The sequence below is a fragment of the Capra hircus genome, chromosome 11, assembly GCF_001704415.2.
Source record: "Capra hircus breed San Clemente chromosome 11, ASM170441v1, whole genome shotgun sequence".
In the NCBI taxonomy this organism is placed as follows: Eukaryota; Metazoa; Chordata; class Mammalia; order Artiodactyla; family Bovidae; genus Capra; species Capra hircus.
Genome location: NC_030818.1, coordinates 51557311 through 51576785, shown reverse-complemented (window position 1 = coordinate 51576785; position 19475 = coordinate 51557311).

Here is a 19475-nt window from a genome sequence, read left to right as displayed (position 1 = left end):
TCCTCTGTCTATGGGATTTCCTAGGCAAGAATATAGAATTAGGTTGCTATTTCCTTCTCCAGGGGATCTTCCTGACCCAGGGGTGGAACCACATCTTTTTCATTGGCAGGCAGATTCTTTACTGCAGAGCCATCAGGGAAGCTTATCTCTTACAGCATCCAATTGTACATTATGAATGCTATCATATTTTGACTAGTATTCAAACGTGGTTGAAACCAAGAAGATTGAATTCTTTAGCATCCCTGATTCCATACATTTGGTTTCGGGATTATTAAGCTGGACCTGTAATGAATCGATAACTGTTTATTCTGAGAATGTCACCTTGTTTGAGACAGCTGCAGTGTGGTTTTAGTGTTAGCATGGGCCAAGGTCTTTAGTGCTGTCTGATATCTTTGGACTCTTTACTAGAAGAATGTCTAAAAGATTAATTCAGCAGTAAAGACTTACAAGAAAAACTTATTGAAATGCCCTGGTGGTTCAGGAGTTAAGAATCAGACTTCCAACGCAAGGCTCGCTGCTTCAGTCCCTAGTTGGGGAACTAAGATTACATATGTTGCAGGGCAACTAAGTCTGTGCATAGCAACCACTGAGACTGCAGGGTCTGGAGGAGCCCTTGTGCTACAACTAGAAAGAAGTCCTTGTGCAGCAATGAAAGATTTCATATGCTGCAACTAAACCCGATACACACCCAAATAAATACTTTTTTAAAAGAGAAAGAAATACACCCATTATGTGGAAGAGTGGTCTGGTTGGAGTTGTTTAAGAAACAAAATCCACGCAAGAATTGGAAAAATACTATTGTTAGGGGAAGCACACTGATTGAAACTGCCCACCCTGGCCAGGCACCATGGTAACCATTTGCATGAGTTGTTTCATGACAGGAGATCCTGGTAAAGAACACAGAACTAATAAGCCCTCACCAACTTGAAGAGTTCGGGAAAGTTCAAAAGGAGGCACCACATGTCCAACCACCTCCCAGAATCCTTTCTGGCATCCATTTTGGCTGAACAAGGGGTGGACGTCAAGGAAGGACTCAGAGTCAGAATGATCAGCTAACAACAACCCAGAAACTAATCCCATCACCATAAAACCCTAGACTGCAAGCCCTGTGACAGAGCTGTTCTCCTGGGTCCTCTTACCTTACTGCTCGCCAACCAAGTGCCCTTTCCCAATAAAACCCTTTGCTTTGTCAGCACATGTGTCTCCTCAGACAATTAATTTCCAAATGTTAGACAAGAGCCCTGTTTCAAGACCTGGAAGGGGTCCCCCTTCCTGCAACACTATGCTGGCCAAAACCAAGAATAATATACAGGGAAATTTAATCTTAAAATTTCATTTGCTTGGATGTTGACTCTTTGAACTTTAATTTTCAAGAGAATTCAATATTCTAACTTTTTCTTTATACTCATGATTTTATTTATTTTTTAAAATGTAAATTTATTTATTTTAATTGGAGGTTAATTACTTTACAATATTGTATTGGTTTTGCCATAAATCAACACGAATCTGCCACAGGTATACACATGTTCCCCATCCTGAACCCCCTTCCCACCTCCCTCCCTGTATCATCCCTTTGGGTCGTCTCAGTGCACCAACCTCAAGCATCCAATATCATATATTGAACCTGGACTGGCAATTCATTTCATATATGATATTATAAATGTTTCAATGCCATTCTCCCAAATCATCCCACCCTCTCTATCTCCCAGAGTCCAAAAGACTGTTCTATACATCTGTGTCTCTTTAACTTGTAAGTTCTTAATAAGAGAACAGTAATAGGTGAAATTACACTAAAATTGAGCCTTCTGGGTGTAGCATTGAATATTAGACAATACTGGCCTTTACTGACAAATAGTTATTTTTAACTCTTTTGGAGAGAATGATTTGACATAATTAAGAATAAGGCATAGAGTAGGAAGTGAAGTTTCACTCTTTTTTTTTTTTAAATCTTCTCTGATTCTTTTTTATTTTTTATATTTTTTAAAAATTTTTATTTTTACTTTATTTTACTTTACAATACTGTATTGGTTTTGCCATACATTGACATGAATCCACCACGGGTGTACATGCGTTCCCAAACATGAACCCCCCTCCCACCTCCCTCCCCATAACATCTCTCTGGGTCATCCCTGTGCACCAGCCCCAAGCATCCTGTATGAATCAGTTCTAATCAGATGGATGAAACTGGAACCAATTATACAGAGTGAAGTAAGCCAGAAAGAAAAACACCAATACAGTATACTAACACATATATATGGAATTTAGAAAGATGGCAATGATGACCCTGTAGGCAAGACAGCAAAAGAGACACAGATGTGTAGAGCGGACTTTTGGACTCAGAGAGAGAGGGAGAGGGTGGGATGATTTGGGAGAATGGCATTGAAACATGTATACTATCATGTAAGAAATGTTTGGGAACGCATGTAAGAATTAAAGATTTTAAAATTAAAAAAATTAAAAACTAAAGAGTTAAAAAAAAAAAAAAAAGAAATGAATTGCCAGTCTATGTCCGATGCAGAATTTTCACTCTTTAGACCAGGGTACACTATAACTGAGTTCAGTTTAATGGACTTTCTTGACTAGGTTCAGAACCTTGCTGGTGTGAAAGCTACACTGAGCATCATCATCCCGGGATGACACTCAGGGGAGCAGTAACTGGTCTAAGAGCAAAAGTCTTGCTTTCTGACAGCAAGACCATAGTGACAGGCTATTTATCAGGAATAAAAGTAATAGTATGTCCTCCTTTCCTCTGACCCCTGTGTCGATTGACAAGTTGATTCTGAACTCTGTCAAGGGATAGGAATTCAATTTTCTAGAGCCTAAAAATCCTATATCTTGCTATGTTGCAGGTACTGTGCCCCAGAAAACATAAGCATGAATGATGACTTGGGACTGAAAGAGAATAACAGCTAGAAAATGTGTCAATTTAGACATGAAAAGACAAAGATTAATTTTAATTTCTATTCTAACATCACTAATAGGTGAATATGAGAAAATAACTTTGAAATCTTTGTTTTTTTAAAAATCAACCTGCAATCAATTTATATATTTCTTTCCTTTGACCATAATGACTGAAAATTTCTCCCTGACTTGACTCAACTTTAGAAAGATTTCTTTTTGACCATAGGCCTCCAGTCTCCTTTTCCTCTGCCTGTCCTCCAAATGTGCTAGCAATCCAGAGTCAAGGATATAAACTTTTCCGAGATGAGCAATGTCTATTTCTCTACCTACAGGGTACAGCTATTAGGAGTTCCTACCAGGGCAGAAGTTGTTTTCCTGAGGTTTTAGTTGTTGACAGATACTGAATTTCAATTCCATTTCTTATCCCATTACAATTTTCCAGTATGAAATTTTTCCTTCAGAGACTTCCCTTAGGTCCAAAACACAGTAGTACCGAGGCCCCAACATAAAGTGTAAGAGTCTTCTCCATAGAGAGCAGTTCTGTCTTTGGAGGCCACAGGATCCTGACCTCCTGATTTCTGAGTCTTGCAAATGCAGAGTTCTACATCTCTGTTGTCTTTATTCGGCTGGAAAGTGCTCCCAATTAGAAGTAACTCCTGATCATGGAGGCTGTGAACATCTCTATTCCTTACCTAGTATTATGGTTGCATTGTCTTTGATGATCAGAAAATATTTTCTCTTTAAAAATCAACCTGCACTCAATTTATATATTTTCTCCCTGACTTGACTAAAATTTAGAAAGATTTCTTCTTGACCATCGGCCTTCAGTCTTTTAATTCTTTACTTCTTCTTTATATTTAAAAAGAAATTGAAATAGGAACTATGCGCCCTGAGACCCCTCCCACACATCTCTCTGGACTTGCTGGACCTTGCTTGACTTGCTGTTAGGCTTTGAGTTTTACAGAGTGAACAAGGAGTGAATTGCTATGCTGAAGACTGTTTGATACAGCTGAAGTACCAACATTTCAAGTATTTTATAAAACATATTACTAATTATTGTTCTATAACTACTGTGAAAGCATAAGGAAACACCTTTTATTTAACACTTTATTGAATTTGTTACAATATTGCTTTTGTTTTATGTTTTGGTTTTTTGACTACCAGGCATGTCAGATTTTAACTCCCCAAGGAGGGTTTGAAGCCACATCCTCTGTATTGAAAGGCAAAGTCTTAACCACTGGACCAGCAGGGAAGTCTCAGAAAACATCTTTTAGAGCAAAGAATAGAAGTGAGTGGAATTAATTGCCCCAAGAAATATCACGGATTAATGGAAAAGTCTTTGAAAGAAATTAGAAAACCACTCCAGGCTCATGATTAAAGAAGATTTTAGAGTATAGAAAGTATGTTATATTCTTTGGTGCATGATAAGAAACAAACTCCAATATTTTGGCCACCTGATGCAAAGAACTGACTCATTGGAAAAGACCCTGATGCTGGGAAAGATTGAAGGCAGGAGGAGAAAGGGACGACAGAGGATGAGATGGTTGTATGGCATCACTGACTGGACAGAGAAGCCTGGCATGCTACAGTCCATGGGATTGCAAAGAGTCAGACACAACTGAGCCCCTGAACTGAACTGAACTGAAGAATAAAAGGTGACGTAAAACCCTTTTTGTTTTTTTTTTGGAATTTTAATGTTGAAATATCATTTAGTGGTATTTTAGCTCAGTTTTCATTTCTACAGAAACTTGGTTTTTATGTAGCAGCCTTTCTACCCAGAACAAAGTTGGAAACTTATAATTTGATAAAACACCACCTTCTATGCTGAACAAATCTAACTGCTAAAAAGTATTGTAAAATAATCAGCCTCCAATTAAAATAAATAAATTTAAAAAATAAATACATAAAAGAAAAAAAATTTTTTCCAGTAACATGACTGCCAATGTTTATGACAGAGTGATATATGTATGTGTATATATACATATATATATATAAAGAAAAACCAACAAACAAAAATAATTGTTTCAATATGTTTAGAAGAATAACATAAAATCTAAAATGTAGCAAATTTTTGTTTAGGCCAAATGAAGTAGCTTCCATAATGTTATGTTCATGATAAAGGCTCAATAATATTTTTCAAATATTTTGTTATATGTTCATTAATAACCCAGTTTTATTTCTAAACTGAGAAAAGATGTTCACTTAGCAAATCTGAGTTAATATGATCATAAGCCTTAGACTTGGCCAACATTTTATTTTTCTTTCTTCCTTTCCTCCTCCTGCCTCCTCTCTCTCCTTTCCCCTTTCTTCCCCCTACTACTCTCCGCTTCAGTTGCTTTCCTGTAGACACAAACCTCTATTTTGAAGAATTCAGCCTGATTCAATAAATTGACTGGACACATTTTCATATTTTAAACCTAGAACTTATTAACGTTATTGAGTTATGCCTAAAACCATTTCTGATTGTTCATCTGTCTAATTCTTTTAAAGCTAATTATTATTAGAAATTTTATCAAGCATCATAATGGGACAAATAATCAGGTCAATTAAGGCAATGGAGTTCAGAACCCATATTAAGCAATCCATAGTATTTTTTATAAGCTTTAAATTATGAATTTAGATTCACTTATTAGTCATGATTTATTTTATTAAATAATTAAATAAATTGTCTAAAACTGAATATATGATAATTCTGTTTACATTCAAACTTTCCAAAGAGTACAACTATAAACATTTCAAACTGTGAAAATGATTCTATATGTTTTTATTCTAAAGATATATGAATAAGAATACAGTACACATTTCAAGTATTTTTATTTTTTTAAATTTTTATCTTTCTTTTTATTTTTATCACTCAAAATCAAAAATGAATTCTGTGATTTTGTTGTGAATTTTAATTTAAATTTTTATAAATACACATACACTCTGTAGGTTTTAATCTCTGTGATATATAATGGTTTCTTTTCTACAATATCTCAAACGTTCAGAAAACAGAGTTTTAAAAGTATTAAAAAGTTAAAAAAAATTTTGTACCCAGCTTTTAAAAAAAGATAAAAGGATTTGTAGTTAGAATATCCATTTTTCACATTTTAACAGAACTTTAAGTTCTTAAAAACAAGTTGTTCTTTTAGGTAATTTCAGCATTTCTTCTGCAATCTTACTGCTAAATATAGTTTAAATGCTTTTAACATATCATTGTCATCATTTCTAGTTAGTAACTTCAGTTCAGTTCAGTCACTCAGTTGTGTCCAACTCTTTGCGATCCCATGAATCACAGCACATCAGGCCTCCCTGTCCATCACAACTCCCGGAGATCACTCAGACTCACGTCCATCGAGTCAGTGATGCCATCCAGCCATCTCAACCTCTGTCGTCCCCTTCTCCTCCTGCCCCCAATCCCTCCCAGCATCAGAGTCTGTTCCAATGAGTCAGCTCTTCATATGAGCTTGCCAAAGTACTGGAGTTTCAGCTTTAGCATCATTCCTTCCAAAGAAATCCCAGGGCGGATATCCTTCAGAATGGACTGGTTGGATCTCCTTGTAGTCCAAGGCACTCTCAAGACTCTTCTCCAACAGTACAGTTCAAAAGCATCAATTCTTCGGCACTCAGCCTTCTTCACAGTCTAACTCTCACATCCATACATGGCCACAGGAAAAACCATAGCCTTGAATAGACGGACCTTAGTCGGCAAAGTAATGTCTCTGATTTTGAATATGTTATCTAGGTTGGTCATAACTTTTCTTCCAGGGAGTAAGCGTCTTTTAATTTCATGGCTGCAGTCACCATCTGCAGTGATTTTGCAGCTCAAAAAAATAAAGTCTGACACTGTTTCCACTGTTTCCCCATCTATTTCCCATGAAGTGATGGGACTGGATGCCAGGATCTTCGTTTTCTGAATGTTGAGCTTTAAGCCAAATTTTTCACTCTCCACTTTCACTTTCATTAAGAGGCTTTTTAGTTCCTCTTCACTTTCTGCCATAATGGTGTTGTCATCTGCATTTCTGAGGTTATTGTTATTTCTCCCAGCAATCTTGATTCTGGCTTGTGCTTCTTCCAGTCCATCGTTTCTTATGAAGTACTCTGCATAGAAGTTAAATAAGCAGGATGACAATATACAGCCTTGACGCACTCCTTTTCCTATTTGGAACCAGGCTGTTGTTGCATGTCCAGTCCTAACTGTTGCTTCCTGACCTGCATGCAGGTTTCTCAAGAGGCAGGTTTGGTGGTCTGGTATTCCCATCTCTTTCAAATTTTCCACAGTTTCTTGAGATCCACACACTCAAAGGCTTTGGGGTAGTCAATAAAGAAGAAACAGATTTTTTCTGGAACTCTCTTGCTTTTTTGATGACCCAGCGGATGTTGGCAATGTGATCTCTGGTTACTCTGCCTTTTCTAAAACCAGCTTAGACATCTGGGAGTTCACGGTTCATGTATTGCTGAAGCCTGGCTTAGAGAATTTTGAGCATTAATTTACTAACGTATGAGATGAGTGCAATTGTGTGATAGTTTGAGCATTCTTTGGCATTGCCTTTCTTTGGGATTGGAATGAAAACTGACCTCCTAAAAAAGAATAAGAAATGATATTCCTGTATGAAGACTTCTAAATGTTTTCAGCTAAATCTGGTATTTTAAAATTTTCTAAGGCTTTGTTAGTTTAACCTAACTAAATTTATTTGTATTCCTCTCATTAAATTATATACAGTTTTAGCAATTGCTGATTTTCTTTTTTTAATATAAATTTATTTATTTTAATTGGAGGTTAATTACTTTACAATATTGTATTGGTTTTGCCATACATCAACATGAAACTGCCACAGGTATACACGTGTTCCCCATCTTGAAACCCCCTCCCTTCTCTCTACCCATACCATCCCTCTAGGTCATCTCAGTGCACCAGCCCCAAGCATCCAGTATCATGCATCAAACCTGGACTGGTGATTGGTCACATATATGATATTATACATACTTCAATGCCATTCTCCCAAACCATCCCACCATCTCCCTCTCCCACAGAGTCCAAAAGACTGTTCTATACATCTGTGTCTCTTTTGCTGTCTTGCATACAGGGTTATCATTACCATCTTTCTAAATTCCATATGTATGTGTTAGTATACTGTTTTGGTGTTTTTCTTTCTGGCTTACTTCACTCTATATAATAGGCTCCAGTTTCGTCCATCTCATTAGAACTGATTCAAATGTATTCTTTTTAATGGCTGAGTAATACTCTATTGTATATATGTACCACAGCTTTCTTATCCATTCATCTGCTGATGGACATCTAGTTTGTTTCCATGTCCTAGCTATTATAAACAGTGCTGTGATGAACATTGGGGTACACGTGTCTCTTTCAATTCTGGTTTCCTCAGTGTTTATGCCTAGCAGTGGGATTGCTGGGTAATAAAGCAGTTCTTTTTCCAGTTTTTTAAGGAATCTCCACACTGTTCTCCATAGTGGCTGTAGTAGTTTACATTCTCACCAACAGTGTAAGAGGGTTCCCTTTTCTCCACACCCTCTCCAGCATTTATTGCTTGTAAACTGTTGGATGGCAGCCATTCTGACTGGTGTGAAATGGTACCTCATTGTGGTTTTGATTTGCATTTCTCTGATAATGAGTGCTGTTGAACATCTTTTCATGTGTTTGTTAGCCATCTGTATGTCTTCTTTGGAGAAATGTCTATTTAGTTCTTTGGCCCATTTTTTGATTGGGTCATTTATCTTTCTGGAGTTGAGCTGCAGGTGTTGCTTGTATATTTTTGAGATTAGTTGTTTGTCAGTTTCTTCATTTGCTGTTATTTTCTCCCATTCCAAAGGCTGTCTTTTTACCTTTCTTATAGTTTCCTGTCTTGTGCAGAATCTTTTAAGTTTAATTAGGTCCTGTTTGTTTATTTTTGGTTTTATTTCCAGTATTCTGGAAGGTGAGTCATAGAGGATCCTGCTTTGATTTATGTCGGAGAGTGTTTTGCCTATGTTCTCCTCTAAGAGTTTTATAGTTTCTGGTCTTACATTTAGATCTTTAATCCATGTTGAGTTTATTTTTGTGTATGGTGTTAGAAAGTGTTCTAGTTTCATTCTTTCACAAGTGGTTGACCAGTTTTCCCAGGACCACTTGTTAAAGAGATTGTCTTTACTTCATTGTATATTCTTGCCTCCTTTGTCAAAGATAAGGTGTCCATAGGCATGTGGCTTTATCTCTGGGCTTTCTATTTTGTTCCATTGATCTATATTTCTGTCTTTGTGCCAGTACCATACTGTCTTGATGACTGTGGCTTTGTAGTAGAGCCTGAAGTCAGGTAGGTTGATTCCTCCAGTTCCATTCTTCTTTCTCAAGATTCCTTTGGCTATTCGAGGTTTTTGTACTTCCATACAAAGTGCGAAATTATTTGTTCTAGCTTTGTGAAAAATACCTTTGGTAGCTTGATAGGGATTGCATTGAATCTATAGGTTGCTTTGGGTAGTATATGCATTTCCACTATATTGATTCTTCCAATCCATGAACATGGTATATTTCTCCATCTATTAGTGTCCTCTTTGATTTCTTTCATCAGTGTTTTATAGTTTTCTATATATAGGTCTTTAGTTTCTTTGGTAGATATATTCTTAAGTATTTTATTCTTTTTGTTGCAATGGTGAATGGAATTGTTTCCTTAATTTCTCTTTCTATTTTCTCATTATTATTGTATAAGAATGCAAGGGATTTCTGTGTGTTGATTTTATATCCTGCAGCTTTACTATATTCATTGATTAGCTCTAGTAATTTTCTGGTGGTGTCTTTAGGGTTTTCTATGTAGAGGATCATGTCATCTGCAAAGAGTGAGAGTTTTACTTCTTTTTTTTCCAATCTGGATTCCTTTTATTTCTTTTTCTGCTCTGATTGCTGTGGCCACAACTTCCAGAACTATGTTGAATAGTAGTGGTGAAAGTGGGCACCCATGTCTTGTTCCTGACTTTAGGGGAAATGCTTTCAATTTTTCACCATTGAGGATAATGTTTGCTGTGGGTTTGTCATATATAGCTTTTATTATGTTGAGGTATGTTCCTTCTATTCCTGCTTTCTGGAGGGTTTTTTTTATCATAAATGGATGTTGAATTTTGTCAAAGGCTTTCTCTGCATCTATTGAGATAATCATATGAATGTTTTTAATTGAATTGTAGTTGATTAAAATTGTTGTGACAGTTTCAGAAGCAAAGCAAAGCAATTCAGTTCCACACATACACACATGTACATGTACATATACACATATACACAAATTCACATGTAAATGTGTAGATGTGTGTGCATTTGTGTAAACGTATGTATATTTTTTCATATTCTTTTTCATTATAGATTATTACAAGGTATTAAACATAATACCTTGTATTATACAGCAGGACTTGTTTACCAACTATATTCATTGATTAGCTCTAGTAATTTTCTGGTGGTGTCTTTAGGGTTTTCTGTTTTAGGTGTGTTTCTGTTAATCCCCAATTCTTAATTTATCCCTTTTCCCCTTCCCCCTTTGGCAATCATAAGTTTGTTCTCTAAGTTGAGAGTCTGTATTTGTTTTGTAAATAATTCAATTTGTGTCATTTCTTTCAGAATCCACATGTAAGTGATATCATATTTGTCTTTCTCTAATATCATATGATACAAGTGATATTATCAGATATTTAAGATACCTGTCTGACTTACTTCACCTAATATGATAATCTCTAACTCCATCCATATTGCTGCAAATGCCATTATTTCATTATCGTTTATGGCTGAATAATATTCAGTATATACTGTGAATATATATATATGGGGGGGGAGAGAGAGAGAAAGAGAGAGAGAGAGAGAGAGAGAGAGGGAAATCAAAACTTCTTTATCTAATCGTTTGGATATTTAGGTTACTTCCATGTCTTGGCTATTGTCAATATTACTACTATGGACATTGGGGTGCATGTATCTTTTCAAATTAGAGTTTTTGTTTTTTCCAGGCATTGTTGGATCTTAAGATAACTCAATTTTTAGTTTCCTAAGAAACCCACACTATTCCCAATAGTACAGGTTTATTCCCCTTTCTCCACACATCCTGTAGCATTTAATATTGTAGACTTCCCAATAATCGCCATTCTGAAGGTGTGAGGTAGTACCTCAGTTTAGCTTTGGTTTGTATTCCTCTAATAATTAGGGATATTGAGCATCTTTTCATGTGCCTGTTGGCTATCTGAATGTCTTTGGAGGAATGTCTATTTAGGCCATCTATAGACTTTGTGATTAGGTGGTTTTTTTTTTTTTTTTGGTTGTTTTTGTTGCTGAATTTTATTATATATTGAAATATATGAGCTCTTTGTGTATTTTGGAAATTAAGCCTCTGTGCTTTCTTCTTAAATGTAGTCTGGTAGTATTTTAAGTAAATCCTCATCTTTGTAGATTGTGTGGTAATGGTAAAATGAATATGGTCTAACTCAGTGAGAGATGGAATCCATGATATGCCGATTAGCAAGGGTGACCTTGGACATACTCTGTCTTAGCCTAAAAATGGAATAATCGTAGGCATGAAATTGGACATAACAGAAACAACTGGTCATTAGGCCACACTTAAACTCTTCAAACAGTGCATGACCTCTTAAAAGTCATTTTACTTCTCAGGGACTAAGTTATCTTCATTGCAAATGGGGAAAACACCTTGATAAATGCTTTTATAGCTGTAGATTTTATTTTTTATTTTGTTTGGGAGCAAGAAAGAGTGTTTAAAAAGTGAGATTCAATAAGAGCTTCTTTTAAAAATTTTTATATAGTTTTTTTAAAGTAAAAGCAGGACTGAAACTGGCCTAATCAGAAGCATACTAATTCAGGTAAAGGGGACAATATTAGCTAACACACACAGGTGGAGAAGAACAAGTCATGGGCATGCCAGTGCCAAAATTAGACATTTATATCTATCTATGCTGTTTTATTTATAAAGCTAAATTATCAGTTAATAAGATATCATGAAAGCTAAATTTATTCAATGTAAGTGAAAGTCGCTCAGTCATATCTGACTTTTGCGATCCCATGGACTGTACAGTCGATGGAATTCTCCAGGCCAGAATACTGAAGTAGGTAGCTTTTCCCTTCTCCAGTGGATCTTCCAAACCCTGGGACTGAACACAGGTCTCCTGCACTGCAGGCAAATTCTTTACCAGCTAAGCCACAAAGAAAGCCCAAGAATACTAGAGTGGGGGTAGCCTACCCCTTCTCCAGCAGGCCTTCCCAACCCTGGAATCAGACCAGGGTCTCCTGCATTGCAGGTGTATTCTTTACCAACTGAGCTATGAGGGAAGCCTCCATTCAATATAAGGGATTTATTGTATTCAGTTCAGCTCAGTCACTCAGTCATGTCTAACTCTTTGCAACCCCACAGACTGCAGCATGCCAGGCCTCTATGTCCATCACCAACTCCTGGAGCCTACTCAAACCCATGTCCATTGCATTGGTGATGACATCCAACCATCTCATCCTCTGTTGTCCACATCTCCTGCTTTTTTTCTTTGCCAGCATCAGAGTCTTTTCCAACAAGCCGGTTCTTTGCATCAGGTGGCAAAAATACTGGAGTTTCAGCTTCAGCATCAGTCCTTCCAATGAATATTCAGTACCGATTTCCTGTAGGATTGACTGATTTCCTTTAGGATTTAGGTTTGACCTCCTTGCAGTCCAAGAGACTCTCAAGAGTCTTCTCCAACATCACAATTCAAAAGCATCAATTCTTCAGTGCTCAGCTTTCTTTATAGTCCAACTCTGACATCCAGACATGACCACTGGAAAAACCATAGCTTTGACTAGATGGACCTTAGTTGGTAAAGTAATGTCTCTGCTACTTAATATGTAGTCTAGGTTGGTTATAGCTTTTCTTCCAAGGAACATGTGCCTTTTAATTTCATGGCTGCAGTCACCATTTGCATCGATTTTGGAGCCACCAAAAATAAAGTTTGTCACTATTTCCATTGTTTCCCCATTTATTTGCCATGAAATGATGGAACTGGATGCCATGATTTTAGTTTTCTGAATGTTGAGTTTTAAGCCAACATTTTCACTCTCATTTTTCAATTTCATCAAGATGCACTTTAGTTCTTCTTTGCTTTCTGCCATTAGGGTGGTGTCATTTGCATATCTGAGGTTATTTATATTTCTCCCAGCAATCTTGATTCCTGCTTGTGCTGGAATTGAGCCTGGCATTTTGCATGATGTACTCTGCATATAAGTTAGATAAGCAGGGTGACAATATGCAGCCTTGACATACTCTTTTCCCTATTTGGATCCAGTCTGTTGTTCCATGTCCAGTTCTAACTGTTGCTTCTTGACCTGCATACAGATTTCTCAAGAGGCAGGTTATGTGGTCTGGAATTCCCATCTCTTTAAGGATTTTCTACATTATTTTCCTATGTGGAGTTAAAATATTATTTTAAATGGTGAATCAGTAATAAAACATGGGATATGTAATCTTAAAATGCCCTTAATTTACAAAAAAAAAAAAAAAAAAAAAAAAAAAAAGGTCTGCTACCACGTGGTTGTCCCCAGCATGTTTTCTTAAACATTGAAAGTCCATGAACAAAAATCTAGGAATCACTGGTAGAAGTCAAATAGCAAATGAATCTGACTGATGCCCATCCTGTTTGTGACTAAGATTAATAACATAGAGTGTGAAAGCTACAAATGTCAAGGTAGCTATTACTATTATCTCTGTTGTATTACTGAAGAAACAGGGGCTCAGAAAGTCAAGTTCCTTTTCCAAAGATTCATAGTCACTCCTTTGAGATTTTAAAGCCTATATATTTAATGCTGTTGATGAATTATAGTAGTAAGGGTAGAGTAGATTTTGCCTAGCATTGTTGGGTAATGATAAAATGTTATTTAGAACAGACTGAGTTTCAATGCCTTTTTGTGAAGTAAAATGATTTTGTGTTGTAGATATGCCTTATATGTAAGGCATAGGTAAAATCAGAGCTGCTATTTCTTAAAATATTGTTGATTCTTGACTTTAAAGAACTGTGAGGAAAAACTACTTGTAGAAGAAGTTGAGATAGAGGAATAAAAATAAATAATGAAAGCAGTACAGTCTATGATTAAGCTAGAAAAATTCTAATGCAATGGTATACAGATTTTGGTTTCAGATATATCTCTGTTAGTAACTCAAATCCACCCATTATGTGCTTATATGAATTTGGCAAAAGAGTATGAACTTAACTGTAAAATAAGGAAACCTTATAAACACTAGAAGAAAACATGGGTGAATTCCCCTTTAGACTAGCATAGGGAAAGACATTCTAGCTGTGTCTAACTGTGACTCAACCTTCTTTTCTTTCTTTTGGCGACAAACCTAATTTGTCTTCAGGAGATTGGGTGTGACTTCTCTAAAACTCTCAACCAAAGAGCATTGCCTTCTTTAGGCAAAACTTGTGTTTATGAGCACTGCTAGTCCAGTGAGAATTTCTCCCTTTGAATTAAAATCATTTTTAGCTTTTGCAGTTTATATCATTAAAACATTAAATACAACAGGACAGACACATTCAAATTACTCAAACACTCTCCTCACCAATAAGCCAGAAATTGGTAGATTTGCCCTCACATTGGGAGAAGGCACTGGCAGTCCACTCCAGTACTCTTGCCTGGAAAATTCCATAGACAGAGGAGCCTGGTAGGCTGCAGTCCATGGGGTCACTAAGAGTCAGACACGACAAAGTGACTTCCCTTTCACTTTTCACTTTCATGCATTGGAGAAGGAAATGGCAACCCACTCCAGTGTTCTTGCCTAGAGAATCTCAGGGACAGGGGAGCCTGGGTGGGCTGCCGTCTATGGAGTCACACAGAGTCGAACATGACTGAAGTGACTTAGCAGCAGCAGCAGCCCTCACATTGAGAGATTATTTCTGTACTGAAGAGGGAAAAAAGTAAAATGGTAAAGAAATTTTGGAAGTTTTACGCTTGAGACTTGACAATTTAGATTTTGAAGACTTGGCAACATTTGAAATATTAACTGATAGAAACAGGAGAGTGCACTTAGAACATGGGCAGAAAGTGACTCTTTTGATGACTTAGTAGATATTAAAGACAGGACACACATACTTATTTAAATATATTAAATGGTGCAATATTCAGAGTGAAGCAGATGGATCAAAAAAATGGAGATGCAGAAATTAGCTGAGGTCTTATCTTTTCAGGGCTCTTGATATGCTCTATAATAAATCAAAATTGCATAAGTTAAATGAAAATTCAAATTTTAAAAATTAAAGACAAGAAATTTTACAGTTTTGCACTATTCATTTGTTTATCTTTCATTGTTCTGCTTGGGTTTCAGTTAAGTAGTTTACCTGGTTTTTCCAGTGGTCATGTATGAATGTGAGAGTTGGACTGTGAAGAAGGCTGAGTGTCAAAGAATTGATGCTTTTGAACTGTGGTGTTGGAGAAGACTCTTGAAAGTCCCTTAGACTGCAAGGAGATCCAACAAGTCCATCCTAAAGGAGATCAGTCCTGGGTGTTCATTGGAAGGACTGATGCTAAAGCTGAAACTGCAATACTTTGGCCACCTCATGCAAAGAGTTAACTCGTTTGTAAAAGACCCTGATGCTGGGAGGGATTGGGGGCAGGAAGAGAAGGGGACGACAGAGAATGAGATAGCTGGATGGCATCACTGACTCGATGGACAGGAGTTTGAGTAAACTCTGGGAGTTGGTGATGGACAGGGAGGCCTGGTGTGCTGCAATTCACGGGGTCACAAAGAGTCAGACACGACTGAGCAACTGAACTGACCTGAACTGACTGATGGTGACCAAGTTATGCTGATAATCATGAAGTAAAATTCTTGTTTGTACATTTCTTCAAACACACAGTATTAAATTTTAATTGCTAATTACATGAAATTTTTCTCATAAGTCTTGTTAAACACAATATCCAATCTGTGGATAGCTTTAACACAAGACAATGAAACTAGCAGTCTGTGGAAAACAGTAGTGGACTTGAAGAACAAAAGATGGAGTAAAGATAAAAGACATGGGAAGGGGAAAGAGTATAAGAAATGAGAGAGTGCAAGTTACTATGTCAGTGGATACAAATTACAGTTGAAGGTTTCAGAGACAGTACATGTATTTGTGAGAACAAGCCTTGGTATACAGACACAGTTATATATAGATGAAACCATGCAAAAACAAATATTGTCCATTAGATAAAGGAAATGTCCTCTGGGATAGTAAGATCTCTCACATTGATGGCAGAAGCTGGATAGTTAGGAAACCTGCGAACTAAATTTTGGGATAAACTAAGAGGTTGGGAAATGACAATGATAACAAGCAACATTGAAGTCCTTGTTTGTATATATGTCCCTTTCAGTATTTCCAGATTATTACCTAGACAATAAAGTTGCTACTCCATCTTTAGAGGATTAGGCTCAAATGTGAAAACAAACAAATGAACACAAAAACAAGCAGCTATCAGATGTGCAGTGGTGTCTGCCTATGCTCCTAAATGGACTTCCCTGGTGCTTCAATGGTTAAGTGTCTGCTTACAATGTGGGAGACTTGGGTTCAATCCCTGGGTCAGGAAGATCTCCTGGAGAAGGAAATGGCAACCCACTCTAATATTCTTTCCTGGAAAAAAACATGGACAGAGGAGCCTAATAGGCTACAGTCCATGGGGTCCAAAGAGTCATAGTCTCTTGAGCAACTTCACTTTCACTTTCATGTTCCTAAATAGCACCAGACTGGTCTTTAAATTCTCCAAGAAAAGTGATCCTATTTATTCTTGTAATATCTCTCAACATTGTACAAGCTGAGCACAAACAAAAGCCTCCTAATGGAAATATTTAAGATTTAAGAAGTATAAATATGATATTACCAATAAAAGATTAATTTTAATAATAGTAATCACTCTTAAATAATAATGAACAAGTGGGCATTATATTGCTGTGCCAACTATTATTTTATATTGATTACATATCTGTCTGATAAAATACAACTGCCTTTTTGTTACTAAAAGAACCTCACTGTGATATTTTATTTTATAAGGGGATTTTTTTTTTCCCCCCTCACTCTCACAGTACAGCCTGGCATCAGGGAGAAGGGAGTATGCTTAAACCAGAAAAGAAATCTGGACTTACCTTAGGAATTTCATTAATTGAGTATACTCTTGTGAAAGAAATAAACACTACTCATCAATACTGCCAGGGATGACAGGTGGGAAGAAGTGAAACATCTTAGGAACCAGAGGCTGACAAGATATATTGTATCATTCTTACATGAGTGGCTTAATTTCTCCATGGATTAAACCTCAGAATTGCCAATTTTTGAATAGTGCATTGCATCTGTGGGAAAATCTACAGACTATTAAGCAAAGGAAATTAATATTTCTGTTTCTCATTTCGAAGAAGAGGCTTACTATTCTACTCCAGCATATTAAATTCCAATCAAGGTTCCATATACTCAGAATTATCTAAGATAACTAGTTTCTATTCTCTGTAGTTAATAAAATGCATGTAGTATTGTCTAAGAAAAAGCAATGTGAAATTGGAAGTGTTAGTTTACTCGGTCACATCTCTTTGCAATCTTTGTCCATGAAATTCCTTAGTCAAGAATACTGGACAGGGGAGCCATTCCCTTTTCTAAGAAATCTTCCTGACCCAGTTCTCCTGCATTGCAAATAGATTCTTTACCATCTGAGCCACTATTTTCCTTTTCTACTTGCCACCAAATGATTTAACTTGGTTCAGGTTTATTCCATTAAAACAGCACAACCATTAAAGAAAACACACACACACACACACACACACACACACACCTGATTTAATGTTACATAGGGTTGTGATAGTAACTTGAAATTCAGGATACTATTTCTTCTGATTAAAAAAAAAAAAAAGAAAATTAGGTACCAAGTGACAGGCTCTTGGAGTTAAGTCAGGTACCAAAAGAAAAAAACAAGAAATAACAAAATAAGATATTCACCAAACTCTGACTTTGTCCATAATTAGTCCTAATATTTCACATAAAAATTTTGCCACCTATTAACTGTCCAGAGCATTTATTTTCTCATCTCAAATGTTCTCATTCACATTGGGGAGTTGAAAAGTGTCATATATGTAGCAAAAATATGAAAAGGGTGAAAATGCAAAATAATTAAATATTTCAGTTTCCCTAATTAACAAAGTTTAGGGTCAAAGTTTTCATGCAATCATATTATAGGGAATTTCAATCAGGGGAATCAAAAGTGAAGGATTAAAGGAAAGTGAGACAGGCAAATAGAAGGACTATTTGTTCTCAGTAAGCATAGCTGATGGTAGGACATCCTCAGAAAGGCCAAACAAAACTACTGTATCTGAGGGAAATTGATTGAGGTAGAATGGAAGAATAATTTATCAGCTTCCATTCACTATTAGTTAAAGTCTATCCATGTGTCATTATGTCCAGGATATGTTACCTGGCCCCACACTTGAGCTTTGGCAATGTCAGGTGGTCTGAGTATCCAGACTGGGTGGTGCACAGATGAAGCTGTCTCTACTTAACCATCTACCTTGTACGTGTGAGATCCTTTTCATGTGGTGGTGGCAGCATTTGCTGAAGCAATATGGGCTAGAAACATCTTTAGGGTCATCTTAGAGCCAGAAAGGTCTAAAGCTGGAGAAGTAGGTTATTGAGTGTAACTTGGGTGGCACATATTTAGTTTGATAAAGGCCATTTCCTGTCCCATTTCTGTAGAGTTGAAACATAAAGGAAAGAATATTGCTCTCAGTTGTAAGAAAGTATATATCCAGTCTTCAAAGGTCACCACCAGTTGAAATATTCCAAAAAGAGCTCAATAAGAGGACTAAGCAAACACAGCTGTTAATATTCATAGCCATCTTGCTTTTCTCCCATCTAGTTTAGTGTTCCTCCACCATTGACCATCACTTTGGTCGATGTGGATTGCTTTCCTGGAGAGACAGATTATAGTGAGCCCATGGTGATCTGTACATCTAGCCTCTTTGTCATTGTGGATATGGTTAGGAAAGCTATTTTAACATTATATAGGTCACTGAAGCACAGGAAAACTATCACCACCACCCTTGAGATAATCAGGTTGGATTAGTATTGATAGTATAATTCCTATAATTTCTTCCTTTGCTTTATAGTTTCCCAATAAGTAAAGCCCAAAATAGCCTATGACAGCTCCAGATTGCAGTTCAGGAAATGCCTTACTATATGCCCTCAGTTCAGTTCAGTCACTTAGTCGTGTCCAACTAATTGTGACCCCATGAAAGCAGCACGCCAGGCCCCTCTGTCCATCACCAACTCCCGGAATCCACCAAACCCATGTCCATTGAGTCAGTGATGCAATCCAACCATCCCATCCTCTGCCATCCCCTTCTCCTCCTGCCCTCAATCTTTCACAAGATCAGGCTCTTTTCAAATGAGTCAGCTCTTAGCACGAGAGGGCCAAAGTATTGGAGTTTCAGCTTCAGCATCAGCCCTTCCAAAGACCACCCAGGACTGATCTCCTTTAGGATGGACTGGCTGGATATCCTTGCACTCCAAGGGACTCTCAAGAGTCTTCTCCAACATCACAGTTCAAAAGCATCAATATTTTGGTGCTCAGCTTTCTTTAGTCCGAC